The following is a 16,130-nucleotide window of genomic DNA, read 5'->3' as shown; positions in this document are numbered from 1 at the left end:
TTGTTTCATTTCTTGGTTTCTCCAGTATCTTTGACTTGTTTGCAATCTGGGAAAAAAGTTTGATCTTCTGGATCAAGCTTGAATTTTTAATTTTTCCTTTGTTGGCTCTTGTATACATTGTTTTTAATTCACACAGTCACGTACACACACATTTTTGTCCAAAGAAACATGCGTATACATGTGTTTCCATGAGTACAGTCGCGTATACACACATGTCTGTCACTGCACACTCGTGTATGCTTGGTTTTGAATGATTCAAATTCTGAGTCGAGTAAAGGGTTTTTCCTAATTTTTTTTGCTTCTATTTAGTCATTGATTGTCTAGGAGAGTCTTGCTTCTTGCTTATTTTTAGTTTCCTATCTCTCTTTATGGAAAATCATAGTCAACATAGGGTTTGCTTCTTGGTGAATTTTTAGTTTTTGTGTTTGGGCTCAAGGCTTCTTAGTGAAGTTATTTTCTTTTCTGAGATTTTGGAAGAGGAAATTGGTCTCAATTCACTTATAACCAAGCCTTTATATTGATTTCCCTTGCTTTATTGAAAGTTGACATATTTAGTTTTTTCTTGATTTTTGAGAAGGTCCTTGCAATCTTGAAATATCTTTTGTTTGTTGGATTTTTTATGATGTTGTTCAGATCAGTTCGTTTGAGTTTGTAGCCTCTTTTCACTTTAAGTCATATCATGTCAATGATTCCTATGGATTGTGAAATTTGAGGTTCTTTATGCTTGAATTTGATATTGAAGTCTTTAGTAGCTTTTGTTTTCTGAAGAACTCTTTGTGCCCTTAAAAAGAAAAAGATAAAAAAATCTTTTTGTTGACTTTATTTTTATTTTTGGTTTTGTTTTTGGTCTTCTTATCATTTTAGAGCAAGTGTGAATTATTTTCATTAGGTTGAAATTTCTTGATTTTTTGGAAAAGTTTGTGATTGAATTTGTTCCTCCTTTTTGTCAAGTTTTGGCCTCTTGATCTCTTCGAGAAACACATTTTCTTTCTTTAAGAGTAATCCTTAGAATCTTTCATTAAGAATTTTTAGTTTGGATTAGGATAGTTATAGTGTAATAATTTTTAGTCTTTTTGTAGGTTTTGAGTGTGTGAGCGTGTGTTTTGAAAAAGACAAGAAATTTTCTCTTTCTTAGTTTTTTCGTAGAACCTTGTAGAAATCTTTTCGTCAAAGAAAAATGAGTTGCATATGCATGTAGCCAGGTTTTATATTGACTTCTTCTTGCATCAAATAACATCATAAGTTGCACTTCGATTTTTCCTTGACTTAAGAACAACCATTAAAATGAAGTGCTAAAACTAAAATGAACTATACTTTTTTTATTTTTCATAGTTACATCAACTAGTCTAGGTCATTCAGGGCCTTGGAATAGGTGTTTGGAGAGTTAAATCTCCAAGGCCACTCTGAATTTGAAGATAAAAGTTGATTAAAGGAGTGCAATCCAGTGTCATTAAGTTGTTCGGGAAAGTTCTTCTCTTCTGGGAGTTAAGCACGAGGATGAGTGAAGGCAGGGAAGAGAGTTACCCCCTCTCCTACTTGTTAGATCTCGACTAAATACTATTCCGCATGGATTATGATATGAACTGGTGACCTTAGTTTCCATTCCTAGGGACCACATAGGTGACCGCGTGGGGAAATACCTGTGGTACCTGAGTCAGAAATTGTATCACTCCCATTAGTACTTCTAGAGGGTGCCCTTGTGAATCTCGGGTACTTGCACCAGAAAAGGCTTTTGTCTGGGGATCAACATAACTATTTCTGTTACCTTCACTAGAAGGCTTGCGACATAATTATACCAAAATATCTTCAGAAGGTTCTTATCTTTACTTTCTTATATTTTGGTGTCTGGTCCTCATCACCAAGAGCAGAAATAACTAAAATTAGCTTGATTGGTTGCCTCACTAGGGACATTTCAGTGAGTTCTCTTTGCTCCTATATTTCCATAGGTATATAATTTTTTGAAGTTTTTATAACCTCTTAATAATTAAAAGTGGTTAATTGACTAGTTTGCTAGTCCAAGAGGATTCATGGACTCTCACCCATGAGCGTTGAGCCTTCTTCTAGAAGGCATAGGAGCAATTCTGTTTTTGATTTTCAATAAATAACAATGAACACATCGAAGATTGATCCTCCACTTCAGGCTATATTTTCATAGGGTGGACCTAGTGTAAGTTGTGATTTGGAAAGGAAAACTCTAGTCCTTTCTAGGGTTCTCTTCCAATCGGAAGATGAAGTTCAGGTTGAAGAGATTCCTAAATCCCATATGACTCCTTCTTCACCTCTTCCTCCCAATTATCCATATTTTCTATTATACATTAGGACTTTGACTCAAAGGCCAGAAATCCCTGGTATTTATCTTCCTTTTCCTTCGATGGCCACTGTTGCGAGCATGAATCTGGCTATGAGCGCTACCTGTGTGTATACTCCTCTCTCAGTTCAATGAGGACATATTATTTTTATATCTACTATCACTCCTAGTACTACAATATTTGGCTCTACCTCCATTCCATCTTCGAGTGCGAGAACCCAAGCTTCTTCTTCCCAAATTTGTTCCTTCCCCTTTGAGATGCCTTCTAGTTCAATTCCCTTGGTTCCTCTAACCATCTCATCCATTGTTTCCACAACTATGACTTCTACGATTAGTGGTTCAACATATTTCCAGGGTTTTCCTTTTGAAAGTGGTCATATACCTCATTCTAAACCTTCTTTAGGATCATTACCTTTCTCCGCTCAAGGTCAAGGTTATAATCCTTTTCAAGGAGTTCAAGGATGTACTAACCCTCCTTTTAGTGGTTTAGGAGCCGGGAATTAGTTTTCTTTTGGTCAATAGGGGAACATGTATTACTCCTCCATAAATACCTTTCAGGGTTATTATCCCTTCACCAATGGGTGGAACCCTTACCAAGGGCTCTCCTCTCCTTTTAATAATTCACTTGGGGGAAATTTTCCTTTTTACGATTCAATTTCTTCTATGAACAATCATCGACAACCTACTGTCTCTACAAATCCATGATATTCTTTTCAAAATGTTGGGAATCCTACTTGTGGTGGGTGGTATTATCAAGCACCTCCATGCTTGCCATTCTTCGCAACCCTAAATTTTCCTGATCTCTCACAATTGACAAATGATCTGATCTAATATAATCTGGCTTAACCTCTGATTCCCACCAAGCTTCCATCGAATATTCTAAAATTCGAAGGAAATTCTGGGGACGATCCAGCTAACCATATAACAACATTCCATTAATGGTGTTCATCTAATTTGCTAATTGATGATTCAATTAGGTTGAGATTTTTCCAACGCACCTTAACTGGAAATGTTGCTAAGTCATATGTAGAGCTTAGTGGGGTTACCTTTTCTTCATTTGGTGAATTGGCTACTATGTTTTTGAACCATTTTTAGTTACATGTTCGATATGATGTTGGAATTGAGCTATTGGCTAGTTTCCAACAAGATAAGGAAACTCACATTTCTGACCATATTCAGGAATGGAAAAGAAGGAAGAGGCTCATCAAAGCCTATATTTGTAATGAATTCGTTCTCGAATGGTAATCTCTACAACCAAAAATTTCTAAGGATGTATCATTCTCTAGGGTATTCATCGTAAAACAGACTATATTTAGAGCCCACCAGTTATAACTTATATATTCTTACTCTAGGATTATTGAAAATATTTTGCCTAATTCTCCTTGATCCAAGATCGATTTAGCCAAACCAAATCCAGGTCCCCATGCCAACAGGATAACCAGATCAATCGATAAAAACACGACTAACCTACTAAGTCAATTACAACAGTTGTATTTACAAACCTCTTCTTCGATTAATGCATCATCGCCATTTCCTATACCTTCTCAACCATCAACTATTAATGTTGTCCAAACTTCTAATCCCAAAGGAAATAAAAAATCTGATGGGAAGAAAAAGGAACATGGTAAGAATAAAGATAAGGATGGGAATGATAATTTGAAAAAACCAATTAATAATACTAGGGAGGTTAAAAATGAGTCCAAAAGGAAAGTTAAGTTTCCTTGAAAATTGTACAATTGAAACCATTTAACTCATAGTTCCCCTAAGTTTCAGGATGCTCAACACTTGTTAGTGTAGCAGGGTTCTTCTAGCTCCCAGGTTGTTCTAACTAACCCTTTTCCCCAAAGGTAGAAAATGTTTTGTTAAATTGGAAACTAGGGCCAAACTCCATGTGGGTCAGTTTATTTATGGAATCTGATATTTTTATTGGATCCCTCTCGTCGAGAGGTGTAGGATTGATCCAAAGATCATCCGATTCCGATAAGTATTTATGGAGATATGAATTTATTTTGTTTATGTAATTATTATCAAGCCGACCAGCTCTTATGTAGGCTCTAGAAGCCCAACCGACGTGTCTATTCATCATCCTTGTTGTGGTATAAATAGATGAGGATTTGATATCATTTACACACAACTCTTGAGTGATCTCCTCCTCTCCACGTCTTGGGCTTTGGGAGGAGGAGTGAGACATCAAGAGAAACACATGCTGGCCCAAAGATGATGCCCTACCAATGCATGATGATGCCCTAAATGGAGAACACAGTCATGAACTAATTTGTTGTTTTAAGCAGCCCTAAAACGAAGTCAATTGATGCCCTAATTGCTGCTATGCCCTAGCCAGCCGCAGGCTTATGAGGATGCAAACAAACCTTATACGTTGGACCTTATACGATGTCAATGGAGACTCCTATACACAGCCATACATATACATACACATAGCATTACGCTCACCAGATAATATTCACATAGATGCAGATATGTATACACGCAGACTTGGAAACATGTATTTAGTTGTCATGTATCACTGCAATGCGCAGGCCCTAATACGCATATATGTTGTCATACGCAGGTATAGAGCCGCAGGCATATATATATTCACACTGCATGGAGGTCTCATAGAGAGGAGCCATTGTAATATTAACACACAGTCAATGAAGGTCATGGCATATATATGCTCTCATATATGATGGAAAATTAACGCAGCAAAATATATTATAAAGGTTTAACATATGCATGACAAGAGGATGCAGTCTCGGCATATCTGGAAATGAAGCGACACAGTCTCGGATACTCCTGATTTGTTTGGAGAGCAGTTATTGGATGAATGTCCGTCCACTATAATAATCAGTCAAGGGAATGAAGCTGCAGGCAAGATAGTGAAGCCACAGTCAGGTTGTCAAAGCCACAGTAAGGGTAATGATGTCATAACATAGTCATGGAAAGTATGCATAATATATACGATGTCTAACATATCCTCTGTCATAAGCAAATTCTCTATACATGATGTATGTGTAGCGTACTAATATAAGCTTCAGAAGCATGGATACTATAGATGATATACGCAGACATAAAGACAGTTGTCAAAGGTAGCTGATATTTGCATCATGGATAGCACAATGTTGCATGAACCATGGACAGCATCATGATGAATGTAGGCATGGGCAACATGAAGCTTGATATGATGCATAGGTAGCATGGGCAGCATGAAGCTTGATACGATGCATGGGCAGCATGGGCAGCATAAAGCATGATGAGATCATGGGTAGCATGGGCAGCATGAAGCATGATGATGGATAAGATCATGGACATAGGTAGCATGATGACAATCATGATTAGTATAGCATGGTGCAGTGTGCAGTGGTGCAACTATAAGACCAAATGCAGCACGATGATAGGTGAAGGAGTCACCTTGAGAATCAGTTGAGGCAGAATGTCTTCAACTGATCTCATCGTTATACGAAATGATCTATGCTAGATCTAGATAAGTCAAAGTGTTGACTTCTGTTGTAAATGTACTATCTCTCTCTCTCTCTCTCTCTCTGCTGAACTTTGAAGAACATAAAAGAAGAATTGATCAAGGGTTTCCCCATACATTGTGGGGTTTGTCCCTATCTTGCGCCACATCTTGTGTCCTCTTGTCTTGGCTTGTCTTCTGCGTTTTATATTTATGTTCCATCTACAGTTTATCGTAATGTTGATGTGATTTCTCACTCTGAAAATTTCAATAAATTGCTCTAGCATAGAACATACCTAAAATTAACATGGTATTAGAGCTGAGGTGAAGACAATGCCGAAGCAAGAGTGAAAGAGAAATCACCGAAGACAGTTGGGACAAGACAAAAGAATCAATGGGTTCCTCATAAATTCACCTAGGGTGAAGTCAAAGCAGAGAATGTTATCAGAATGGTGCAACGGAAGATTCTGATGGTCCATCTTAAGATCACTTCATTGGGAAGTTTGGATCTAAGGGAAGAAGAAAAGGCGGATGCCTTGTTGAAATAAGTTCGGCCGTTATACGAAGGAGTGTTCGAATGGCAGAGACACATATCTTGATGAAGATAACAATCATTCCTAGGACATCTTCAATGATCAAAAGAATGACTGGTAATGCAGGTCATCAAGGAAATGGTCGACTCTTCCACGAAAGCAAGGAACCCCAAAATCTCTTTTATGTACCTGATCGAACCTGATGTCCATCTTGGAAATGGAAGTCAAAGGTTATAGGGTGGCACTTATCGATGGAAAGGTACATGTTTGAAAATTAGATCTTTTAAAGATGTTTTTGAGTTCAGGGTTGTATCAAGTTGCAGAAAGTCCACTGGGGACCATGTCCATTGACTCAGCTCTGGAGGTCTGTGAGTTAGATGGTTACTAGGATGCCTGAATTCAAAAAGAAGCATGAAGGTACATGTCTAAAATGTACCGAAGGAAAATATTATAAGGACCATTCCCCTCATGCAGCAGGTTCACAGTTTTGGAACAACCCAAGGAGTTTGGGAATCATGATCAAGGAATCTCATGTATATAGGTGGAAGAAAGCCCTCTATGGCTTGAAGAAGAAAACCTCGGCCATAGTATGAGAGGATTGATAGTTTTCTAATGCAGCTGAGATTCACTAGGAGTGAAACCAATCCAAACCATTTCTCGAAGGTTGTGGATGATAAACCTCTCGTACCGACACCTATGTCTGACAGGTGTAGACCCTCTCATTTATAGGAGATAGAGGGAGTTGGATTCTGAATGTGGGAAGATAAGCTACAAGCTTGTGACTACCTTGAGGATCTTAACTTTCAGAAGTTGTATTCTAATGATGTCGGACCAGATTTGGGAAATGCCTCTGAGTTTCATAAACTCATTCGTGTTGATGTTTTTGGAGAACCTCTGTCCGGACATCTGCGTTGCAGTTAGCATGGTGAGCTCATATTTGGTTGAGCCTCACTAGATTGGTGCCAAGAATCTTCTAAGATATCTTCAGGGCACAATATCTCATGAATTGAGATACATGATTATTCGAATGATGAGTGGGCAGGCAGTATGAAGGATCACTAGAGCACTTCTCAGTGCTATTTCTTTTTGCAATTTGCCTCGATATCCTGGATGAGCAAGAAGCAGAAGTCGGTGACTCTGAGCACCACCAAGGCAGAGTACATTGCTAATAGTATGGCCTTCTGTGAGGCAGTCTGGTTGTTGAAGCTCTTCAGTGAGTTGTTTGTACACATGATGAATACCACTGTGATTCTCTATGACAACTAGAGGTGGGATTCAATTATTGAGGAATCTCGTATTCGACAATTGCTCCAGCAGATAGACATCAAATACTGCCTCATCTAGGATATGGTAAGTTGATGATCAAGGAGGCTCCATCAAACTGAGATGATGTATAGGACAGAGCCCCAAGGAAAGCTCAAATTTGTGATTTTCCCGAACGACTTGGAGTCATCGAGAAACCTTTGTAAAAGGGTCATGCATGTTGCATACATTGAGCTCTGGGAGCTCTGGGGGGCTTGCAGTTCTACTGGAGCAACATACGACCATAGGGTGACTCACCCTCCCCTGGTGGTGCGCACTGGAACAAGATGATTCGCTCTCTTGTGGGACAAGATGATTCGCTCTCTTATGTAGTAGGATGATTAGTTCTCTTGTGAGGCCTGGATTGATGTGTTCTCCATGGCGATTGTAGCAGAATTGATGTTTTCTCCTGTGAGGACAGGATTGATTAAGTTCTCTTGTCGAGGCATCCTACCCATGCAGTCTGGGACTCATGGGAAGTACCTCTCATCTGATCAATGAACATGGAAATGAAGTTAGGGACCATAGTAGTACCGATGGATGCATCGTTGTATCTACCGTACTCCCTATGCTAGGATGACCTCCATTGACCTGGGATCAATAATATTGGTCTCGGACCAGTGGTAGGAGTTGTACATACTATGATGCTGACTTCGGGTCGGCTGAGACTGGTCTGGGACCAGTGGTACATACTCCGAGATTGACTTCGTGTCAGTGCAGGACTGGTCTGGGACCAGTGAGAGTCGTACATACTATGACGCTGACTTCAGGTCAGCTGAGACTGGTCTGGGACTAGTAGTACACTCTCTTAGCTTGCGATACTGGTCTGGGACCAGTGGTAGGAGTTGTACATGCTATGACGCTGACTTCGGGTCGGCTAAGACTGGTCTGGGACAAGTGGTACATACTCCGAGACTGACTTCGTGTCAGTGCAGTACTCGTCTAGGACCAGTGAGAGTGGTACATTCTATGACGCTGACTTCGGGTCTGCTGAGACTGGTCTGGGACTAGTGGTACACTCTCCGAAACTGCGATATTGGTTTGGGACCAGTAGTAGGAGTAGTACCTACTATGACGTTGACTTTGGGTCGGTTGAGACTGGTTTGGGACCAGTGGTATGCACTCTGAGTCTAACTTTGGGTTAATGGAGAATGGTATGAGACATTCTCGATAATTTCTTCTTCTTCATAGTTCAACAGAGCAGAGCTAGCAGCGTTGAGAAGAGCTGAGCAGAGCAAAGCTAGAAGAGCCAGCAACGCTGAGCAGAGCTGAGTAGATCAGAGCTAGCAGAGCCAACAGCGGTGAGCAGATTAAGCAGAGCAGAGCTAGCAAAGCCAGTAGCGCTGAGCACAGCTGAGCAGAGCAGAGATGGCAGAGCCAGCAGCGCTAAGAAGACCAGAGCAAAGCCAGCAGAGCTGAGCAGAGAAGAGCAAAGCTAGCAGAGCTGAGTAGAGCGAGCAGAGCTAGGCAGAGTAGTGCAAGGCTCTAATGGCAGAGATAGTATAGTCGTACATATGGATCAGCGGATGGAGTTCTCCCTAGTTGAGAGGGAGTGTTAAATTGGAAACTAGGGCCAAACTCCATGTGGGTCGGTTTATTTATGGCAGCTGATATTTTTATTGGATCCCTCTTGTCGAGAGGTGTAGGATTGATCCAAAGATCATCCGATTCTGATAAGTATTTATGGAGATATGAATTTATTTTGTTCATGTAATTATTATCAAGCCGACCAGCTCTTATGTAGGCTCTAGAAGCCCAACCGACGTGTCTATTCATCATTCTCATTGTGGTATAAATAGATGAGGATTTGATATCATTTACACACAACTCTTGAGTGATCTCCTCCTCTCCACGTCTTGGGTTTTTGGAGGAGGAGTGAGACATCAAGAGAAACACACGCTGGCCCAAAGATGATGCCCTACCAATGCATGATGATGCCCTAAATGGAGAACGCAGTCATGAACTAATTCGTTGTTTTAAGCAGCCCTAAAACGAAGTCAATTGATGCCCTAATCGTTGCTATGCCCTAGCTAGCCGCGGGCTTATGAGGATGCAAACAAACCTTATACGCTGGACCTTATACGCTGTCAATGGAGACTCCTATACACAGCATGCCATATACACAGCCATACATATACATACACATAGCATTACGCTCACCAGATAATATTCGCATAGATGCAGATATGTATACACGCAGACTTGGAAACATGTATTTAGTTGTCATGTATCACTGCAATGCGCAGGCCCTAATACGCATATACGTTGTCATACGCAGGTATAGAGCCGCAGGCATATATATATTCGCACTGCATGGAGGTCTCATAGAGAGGAGCCGTTGTAATATTAACACGCAGTCAATGAAGGTCATGGCATATATATGCTCTCATATACGCTGGTCATAACTCTAATGCACAGATCATGGCATATATATGCTCTCATATACGATGGAAAATTAACGCAACAAAATATATTATAAAGGTTTAACATATGCATGATAGGAGGACGCAGTCTCGGCATATCTGGAAATGAAGCGACACAATCTCAAATACTCCTGATTTGTTTGGAGAGCAGTTATTGGATGAATGTCTGTCCACTATAATAATCAGTCAAGGGAATGAAGCTGCAGGTAAGATAGTGAAGCCACAGTCAGGTTGTCAAAGCCACAGTAAGGGTAATGATGTCATAACACAGTCATGGAAAGTATGCATAATATATACGCTGTCTAACATATCCTCTGTCATAAGCAAATTTTCTATACATGATGTATGTGTAACGTACTGATATAAGCTTCAGAAGCATGGATACTATACATGATATACGCAGACATAAAGACAGTTGTCAATGGTAACTGATATTTGCATATGGATAGCACAATGTTGCATGAACCATGGACAACATCATGATGAATGTAGGCATGGGCAGCATGAAGCTTGATATGATGCATAGGCAGCATGGGCAACATGAAGCTTGATATGATGCATGGGTAGCATGGGCAGCATGAAGCATGATGAGATCATGGGTAGCATGGGCAGCATGAAGCATGATGATGGATAAGATCATGGACATGGGCAGAATGATGATACTTATGATTAGTATAGCATGGTGCAGTGTGCAGTGGTGCAACTATAAGACCAAATGCGGCACGATGATAGGTGAAGGAGTCACCTTGAGAATCAGTGGAAGCAGAATGTCTTCAACTGATCTCATCGTTATACGAAATGATCTATGCTAGATCTAGATAAGTCAAAGTGTTGACTTCTGTTGTAAATGTACTATCTTTCTCTCTCTCTCTCTTTTCTGAACTTTGAAGAACATAAAAGAAGAATTGATCAAGGGTTTCCCCACACATTGTGGGGTTTGTCCCTGGCTTGCACCACATCTTGTGTCCTCTTGTCTTGGCTCGTCTTCTGTGTTTTATATTTATGTTCTATCTGCAGTTTATCGTAATGTTGATGTGATTGCTCACTGTGAAACTTTAGATAAATTTCTCTAGCATAGAACATACCTAAAATTAACATGTTTACTGGTTCAAATGCTAATATTGGAACCCCCATGGGGCAACTAGGAAGGGAAAAATCCATCAAATGTATATGCGATGAGTTCTCATGTTGATGTTTCTACAAGGTCAATTGATTATGGTTAACCAGAATCCTTTAAGTCTAAGACTGCTCCCGATGTTCCAGAGCTGCTACATATTAAGAGGCTCACAGTTGAGCCTATACCTCAGATGCCAAAAGGCTCTGAAAAATGTTCAACCATCAACCCTAATGCCAAGACTGCCCATAACTACTCCATTTTTGAATATCTTCCTCAAATTCCTTGTGTGATGCCTCTGTTAAAGGTACTCCAGTCGTGCCCATCACAAGGGAGTGTGTTGTTCATTGCAATCGGGGCAATAGATCCAAAAAACTCTCTTATTATTAGACTTGAAATGTCAAATATTAACAAAACTCCCTCGTCATATGGATTTCCAGACTAAATCTACATATTAGAAGACAAATATCTTTCGAACTGTAGTTGATGAGGGAGCTTCCACATGTGTCACGTCGATTGCATGTTGGAAAGTTATCAGATCTCCTCATATTGTTCCTTCACCTACTGTCTTGACTACATTGGATGTTCATTCTCATAGGCCACATGGAATTATTCTATCCTTTCCCACCTGTGTTCGGGGAAAGGTGGTCAATATCGAGGTGGAAATATTAAATGCAAATTTGGATTATAATCTTTTATTGGGACAAAAATGGATTTATGGAGTCAATGCCATTGTATCATCATTATTTTGCATCCTATTCTTTCCCCATGAAGGAAGAATCGTTACTTTTGGTCAGATGGATTATTCTCTGAAAGAATATAATGCATCCTCTAATTTTATCATTCCCTTGTTGAAGAATGCCAAGTAACCTGTTGAGAATTTAGGAGTCGGAATGTATTCCTTGTTGATTAGTACTTTTGATATTCCTTTTCCTATTTCTAGAATAAATTCCATTTCATCATCGAAGGCCCCTTCTTGAAGAGAGTTCTTTAGAACTCATTATTTTTTGGATCCTTGGCCCTTACCCTCTTCTACAACCACATTAGAAGAAGATATAGTGGGTGGAATGGAATATCCCATGTTTGCAGCTGAAATTGTTTACCAATTTATAATTAACACTACAGAATCTGATCCTACTCCTCTTTCACCAGAGGATTTGGATGGATATGTGGCTCTCGCCTAAACTCTTGTCTCTACTTCTTCTATGTATTGCCTTGATACTATTTTACAATATGAGGAAGAAAACCTAGAAGCGATTATGGGTATAGAAAGACTATGGGATGATTTGCATCATTGGTCATATTTTCTCCCAGACTTGCATGCAATAGAATCAAGTTTGTCTATCCCTTTTTCAATTGGTGGTGTTCACACAATTTTAAACCCTTTGGCTCCAGCACAAATTTCTATCAAAGGTAGCATGTCTATCATTTCGAAAATAGTTCCGATGAACATCTCCAGGGATCCCAATTTATTGAGAATGTTTTCATTACAGCCAAATTCTCCCCTAAAAAATTCAACTTTATACCAATATTTTAAAGATTTCTGTAATGTATTTGCTTGGTCTTATGAGGAAATGCCCAGAATTGATCCATCCATAGTCTAGCATGAGATCAAGACTTTGTGAATGCGAAGCCTATACGATGAAATGTTTGGCCAGTAAACCCTAGGAAAGTGGTAGCTATCAAAGCTAAGGTTAAGAAGATGCTTAAGGCAGAGTTCATATACCCCATTTTGTTGACTGGGTGGATCTCAAATCCAGTCCCGGTTGATAAAAAAAAGGAACAATCCGTGTATGCATATACTTTAGGGATTTAAATAAGGCTTGTCCAAAAGATAATTTCCCCACACCTTTTATTGACCAAATTATCAATGAATGTGCAGTAAATGAGATTTTCTCCTTCATGTATGGTTTCTCACATTATAATAAAATTACTATCTATCCTCAAGATTAGCATAAGACAACTTTTATCTGCCACTAGGGTACCTTTTCATACAAAGAGATGCCTTTGGTCTTAAAAATGTTGGAGTGACTTTTAAGTGGGCCATTTCCTACGCTTTCTACGATATGAAACATATCATCGAAGCTTATTTGGATGACCTATTTTCTTGTTCTTGAAAGACAATTGATCATCCTCATCATCTTCAATTGATTTTTTAACGATGTTGTTATTATACAATCTTGTTGAATCTGGGTAAATGTGTTTTCGTTGTCACGTCTAGTCAATTATTTGGATTCATTGTGTCTATTGAATGGATTTGCGTAGATCCTTTCAAGGTTAAGACAATACTTCAATTGCCTCCCCCATCTACCATTTGTCAACTTCAAAGTCTCCAAGGTAAAGCTAATTTCTTGAGGAGATTTATCATTAATTATGCTGAGATCACAGAGAGATTTATGATATTTATGAAAAAGGAATTCCATTTTTATGGGATGATTTTTCTCAGCACTCATTCAATGATTTGATAAAATCATTGACCTCTGCTCTTTTACTAAGTCCACCCTATTATAGCAGGGATTTCCTCTTATATCTTGCTACAACAAAATCAACCATCAGTATGGTTCTAGTTCAAGAAGATTATGCTCTCTATGAGCACGTGATTATTATCTGAGCCGAGGCTTGGTAGGTCCTAAATTATGATACTCTCCTATAGAGAAATTAACATTGGTAGCTATTCATGTTGTCCAGTGAATTCAACACTATATTCTTCTTAGAAACTTTTTTGTCTTATTGGATGTCAAACCATTTTAGTTTGTTCTCAGTAGCCGAGATATTGGTGGAAAACATAACCTATGGATTTTATTTTACAAGAATTCAATCTCTTGTTCTTATGAGCCAAATCTAAGAAATCTTTAGTATTTGCGGAATTAGCCTCAGAGTTTCCTTGTGAAGAAGTAATGGTTTATGAGGAATCATTCTTTGATGAACATATTTTCTTTATTTCTTCACGAGATCCTTGGTATGGAGATATTATAATATATCTTCAGACTTTGATGTTTCCTGTCACTTTTTCAAAGGACGAGCAAATAAAATTGTGTGACTTAGATAAAAATTATGTTATTATCGATGACACTATATATCGTTGTGAGGTTGATTCAATCCTTAGACACTGCTTAACTTTAGAATAACTTGAGTTTGTTTTGCATGATTGTCGCAGTGGAGCTTGTGGTGGTTTTTAGTGCCTAAATCTACCTCAGGATGAGAAAGGCAGGATCTAGGACAACATCAAACCACGCTTAACCTGGTAGCTAACCCTACCAGGTCGGGAGAGGGCTCTCTCCTGGTCAATCTCAGCAAAAATATGATCAATGAGGGCTTGAGATGACTAATATAAATACTGATTTTAGGCTAGGTATGTGTGCAAAATAGTTTGATTGAATAAAATGATGTTTTTGTTGGCTCAAATGGAAAAGCAGATTTTGGGTACAGGGAATGAGACTCAGTTTTGTAGAGATCTCAATGGGGCAAGGTAGGCAACTAATTTGGGACTTTAAATTGAATGAGATGGAGAGATTAGACAGGTGAGGAGTTGAATAGGGAAAGAAAGCTCTGGGATCCTCTTCAAATAGCTAAAAACATCAAAAGCTAAAGCAAACCCTAGATAGACCACTGCATTTTCAATGGATTCTACCTTTTCCCTTGTTTGTTTTAGCTAGGAATAAACAAGATAGATAATGGAATACATAACACATAAGTAAATTCATAGTTACAGAAGAAAGAACTATACCAAGACAAAATTCCACATGAATCCCGAAGAGTGCTGCAAACCCTGGTCTCAATTCCTTAGCCAAAATGCTGATATGAGTATACAATGAAGCTCCTTGCTTTCTCAAAAGTCCAACCATGCTAATGACTGAAATATCACAAGATATAGACAAACCATAACTCATACTAGCCTCTAGGGGTAGACCTCACAAGTTTAGGAGTATTTCCAACTAATTCTAAACTAAGAACTAGAAATCAGGCAGTGGAACAGCTTGCCTCTAGAAACTAGGGAACTGATTCCTTTAGTTTCAAACAACTTTTTGATAGATGAATCTACCTCCATAAGTGAAAATTAGACATAACTAAATCAAGATCCATCAATTTACGTCAAATTACATCACAATTTTAACATTGAGAAGGAGAAAAAGTCAAACTGTCAAAAGCTAGGCGAAAAACAAAGTGTACTTGGTCAAACTGAGCAAAATTTCCCCTATGCGCCGCGCTGATTTCCCTATGCATGGTGCCTGTTTGCAGCTATTTTTTGAGGTCTTCCCAGTGTCCACATTTTCTCCAAGTGTGCTTGTTGGAAAGTTCTACTTGTATATATTCCAACCCAAGTGGAATTTTTGAATTTGGCCTCCATTTGCCCCTCCAAAGTTTAGTTCTCCCAACACTACTTCCAGTGTGTCAAAATAGCTGCAGTAAGGTCATTTTTTGAGTGTTTTTGACTGTTTTGAGGGCTCAAAACCTGTCAAAATTTCTTGGCCATTGGTAGGGAAAGCATATTTTTCCATGCCAAATCCAAAAATTCTAATTTTTTGTCAATTGGAGGCTCCCATCAAAAGCGAGCGCCAGGTGGCACGGCTCATAGGGCAGAAAATTTTGTTTTTTGAACCAAAAATTCCAAAACTGCAAAAAGTGCGCCAAATTTTTTGAAATTTGGGCTGAGTCTTCTCCATAAAGTGCTATGTTCGACCAAGTAAGCCTCAACCAATATTTGAAGTTTATCTTGCGCTTTTTTCCTCCTCGATCTCTTCTTCAATTTTGCCTTCAAGCTCCTGATTCTAGCTTGGCGCACCATATTCCTTGACAAATAATGATAAACCATGTTTCTAAACATATTATTCTCATTGATGGCTTTCTCCAACCCCCTCTCCAAGTGGATATTAGCTCTTTCAAGCCATGATTCTTGATCGGCATTGATTTCTTGCTCAAGTGATGTGAGCTTCACCTTCCTTCTTTTGGCAGCTCAGTGGTTTTCTCGTATGTTTTGCAACTCCATAATCACTTG

The 16,130-nt window shown here is 39.1% G+C and overlaps 1 pseudogene; it reads right to left on the bottom strand.

Moving 5' to 3' along the window:
* The window catches only part of LOC149158640 (chaperonin CPN60-2, mitochondrial-like), a 234,535-nt pseudogene that overhangs the window by 7,686 nt on the left and 210,719 nt on the right, over positions 1-16,130 (bottom strand).

This window comes from Pinus tabuliformis, chromosome 5_2 (genome assembly GCF_031772625.1).
Source record: "Pinus tabuliformis cultivar Carrire ecotype Pingquan chromosome 5_2, CPIR1, whole genome shotgun sequence".
Taxonomy (NCBI): domain Eukaryota; kingdom Viridiplantae; phylum Streptophyta; class Pinopsida; order Pinales; family Pinaceae; genus Pinus; species Pinus tabuliformis.
This window is presented reverse-complemented; position numbering and strand designations above follow the sequence as displayed.